Here is a 3,742-nt window from a genome sequence, read left to right as displayed (position 1 = left end):
CCGGCCCCGCCCCCGCAGCCTCTGTCGCCGGGCCGCTCCGCCCCCACGCGGTGGCGAAGCAGGGTTGTGGGCGGGGGCTAAGATGGGGGCGGGGTTGTGGGTAGGCTGTGGGCGGGGCTAAGACGGACCCGGGGGCGAGGCGGGAGTGCGGGACAAGGGTGGGGCGGGGTTGGGGCGAGGACCCCGGCTGGAGGCTGGGGGAAGATGTGGGCGGGCAGAGGGGAGGGCGAGAAGGAGCTGGGGCGAAGACCCCGCCCCGGACTTGCTGGGGGTCGGGGGCGGGGCTGGCGGGAAGACCCGGGCCGCGAGGTGCTGTAGGCCTCAGCCCGGAGCTGCGGAGACCGCCGGCCTATAGCCTCTGAGGGCTGAGGCACTTGTCAGGGCGGGACTGCTGGCCCGGCCCGGTTTGCCTGACTTCAGAGGAAATGGAGCCTGGCTTCGTTTCTCCAGAAACCTCGAAAGAGGCCAGAGCACCTGGCAGGAAGTCCCTTTTTCCCCTCGAGGGAGAGTCTGGACCTTCTGCAGCCGGGTCCGCCCCCCGCCCCCACCAGGCTGGGCCAGATGTGATGTCCCCCCTAAAGTCCGGCTTTTCATCCCGCCGTCCATCACCCCGCCGGGGCCTCCCCTCGGTGAACTTCCCGGTCCCTTGCCCTCGCGCCTCTCCGCTCATTGCTGGCCCTCCTGAGCCGGTCCCCACACGCTGTCGGCGACGAGATCCGTGGAGATCCGCCTGCTGCCGAAGCGCTCTGCCGTCGGATGTGGCCCATACACGTAAACCTCTGCGCGGCCGATGTCGGATGTCTAGGTGAGGAAATAAGACCAGGGTGCACAGGGGCTTCCCTGGCGGTCCAGGGGTTAGGACGCTGCGCTTCCAGTGCAGGGGGCGCGGGTTCTATCCCTGGTCGGGGAACTAAGATACCACGTGGCGCGGCCAAAAAACAAACAAACAAAAAGACAAGGGTGCATAAAAACTGAGGGCAATGTGTGAAATGCTCAGAGGTCGAGAGCAGAGCCTGGGTGGTTGAGCACAGGTCCTGGCCGAGCTTTGAGAGATGGTTACACCCGCCCTTGGCAGGACCCGGGAATGGAAGCTAGAGTCCGTCTCAGACCCCAGAAAGTTTACTCCGGTGAGGCTGTTGGCCCTTCCATTGCGAATCCCAAGGCCCTTCCTTGGACCCGCTCTAGCACTGCCGAGGGCTGGGGCTTGAGAGCTTGGGCCCGGCACCCGGCAGCCGGTTCCAGCCCTGGGTACCTGGGCAAGCTACCCGGCCCCCACCTCACCCGGGACGACAGTACCGCTGCCCGCCGGGGCACCGTGGAGAAACCGTGCGCTAGGATCTGGCCCTCTCCCTACACCGGGACAATCCCCAGGACACGAGTAGCCCCTGCATCACCTTTCCCAAAATGGATGTGTTGGGTCTAGAATCACACCAGGAGCCGCGGACGGTCTGAAAGAGGCTTTGCACACGCTCTGACACCCTCCACCAGGAGAGGGAAACACGACCCCCCCCTCCTGGTGCCCTCCGACTCTCTGGGGGAAGCCTCAGGTGGGATGTGCGCCTAAATCCATCTTCGGGCAGAGAAACGTGTTCCCAAAGGTGCCCTGTGTGCCAGTGTTCCTGGCCCCCACCGGGAGGACTCTGCACACACCATGCGAGCGACATCCGTTCCCTTTTTTCCTCCGCTGACCTGCAGGCGTTGCCCACGGGCCTGACAGGGCATAGGAAGCAGGCAGATTGCTGTGTCTTTCCAAACAAGAGTCTCCTACCTCCGTAGCCTCCTTTGAGGACACAACCACTTAGGAAAGCTTTGAAATTAAAGTTCTTTACCTTGGGCCAAATCAACTTCTTAGTCAAGGCGAAAGACAAATGGCAAAACGGGGGAAAATATTGGCAGTTCACATCAGAGGCAAATCTCTGTAGTACATAAAGAACTCTCACAATTTGATAAGAAAAAGACCAAAATAGAACACTGGGCAAAAGCTACTAAAATATGATTCACTGAAAAGGAAATATAAGTGGTTTGTAAGCATACAAAAAATTACTAATCTCATTCATGATGAGATACTAAATATAAAACTACACCAAAATACCACTTTTAACCTCTCAGATTGAAAAAAAATTGGATGCCATGCTATGATAACAAGGCTATGTGGAAATAGGCACCCTCATACCTTACTTGTGGAAGGTTAAATTGGTCCAACTCTTAAGAGGGCGATACAGCAGTATCTTTCAAGATGAAAATGCATAATTCAACTTTTATGGGTCTTACTGTATTTTATTAATCTGCCTCTTTTCTGTTGTTCTTACACTTAGTGGCTTCAACTGCAATTTCTTGAGATGAAGAATTCTTAATTTGTGTATGTGTTTTGGTTGCTGTGGGTTTTGTGGGGATAAAGAATCAGGGGACTTCTGCATAACTGTTGCTACTTCCGGTGGAGTAAAACCGGAAAATCCTTAAACATCCTTTGCCTGACAGTGAAATTTAATGCTAAATGTTACCAATTCTTGCTAGAAAAAACGAAAAGAAACAGGAAGTTTTGGCAGTTCAGCTTTATTTATAGTTGCTTGGATCAGAACAATATACATGCAGTGGGTTAAGTTGTGTGGTAAACTAATTTTTTTATAGATGGAGAAATGGATTTGAAAAGAAAATAACTTCATTCTTGATTTTTCTACTTATAAATGGGAATTTCCGAGGAGTGGTTATAAACTAGAATTTTGGGGGGAATTTGAATGATGCGTCATACTTTCAGTCTGGTAAGTTTTCAGTCTCACTGATCCTAGGAGATATGGTCATTTTATTCAGCATCTTGGCTGGATGAGAAGAATGTGGAAGGAACAGAGAAAACAAGCGGGTGGAGAGGGAGGTTTGTTCCCATCTGATTGGGAGTACATAATTTCAGTCACCCTTGAAAATGATAGAAGCTGAAAGAAGTTATGAAAATATCAAATGAGAGTTACTCCGAGGCTCAGGAAACATGGGCTGGGAGGATCGATCTCAGGTACTATCAGAAAGGACTTGGCCTGCTCACCTGTGACTCGGGTAGAATCATTCTAGAAGCATTTAGCCCTCATGTTCTGTGTCCCGGTTTTGAATCTCTGACATATCCTGGTCCCAGATGTTTAACACAAGTACTCCATTCATCTGTCTCCCAAGAGATGCGTACATAGGCAATGTACTAACTTTGGAAAATAAAATAAAATAAGGGCAGAGATGATGAAGTAAATTAAACCATGGTATCAATACTGTTGAATTAAGTTCTGAGTAATCTATCTGTGTTCTACTGTTTAATCCATTTTTAAAGTTAAAAAGAATTCTATATACAACATTTGTTTTGTGATTTAAATTTAAGGATGAATTAAAACTAAGGTGACTATGGAGGCAAGAAAGTAGCTAATCATTGCTGTAGGCTTACAGTTTGAAAAACTTCTGTGGAATGCTAGAATACTTTTTTTTTTTTTTTTACTTAATTCCAGATAACTTATAAATCACATATTATGCAAAACAATTAAAAAGATAAAATCAGAGGGGGACTTCCCTGGCGGTCCAGTGGTTAAAACTCCACGCTTCCAAGGCAGGGGCGTGGGTTCGATCCCTGGTCGGGGAACTAAGATCCCACATGCCGGGCAGTACGGCCAAAAAAAAAAAAAAAAAGAAAATCAGAAATCTTCACTATCCCTGTTCTCTAAATAAAACCTAGTGCCTACAACTTTGGGGAATGTTTAACAGGTTTATTTTC

The sequence above is a fragment of the Eschrichtius robustus genome, chromosome 8, assembly GCF_028021215.1.
Source record: "Eschrichtius robustus isolate mEscRob2 chromosome 8, mEscRob2.pri, whole genome shotgun sequence".
NCBI lineage: Eukaryota > Metazoa > Chordata > Mammalia > Artiodactyla > Eschrichtiidae > Eschrichtius > Eschrichtius robustus.
The sequence above is the reverse complement of the archived record's forward strand: the minus strand, read 5'-3'. Positions refer to the sequence as shown.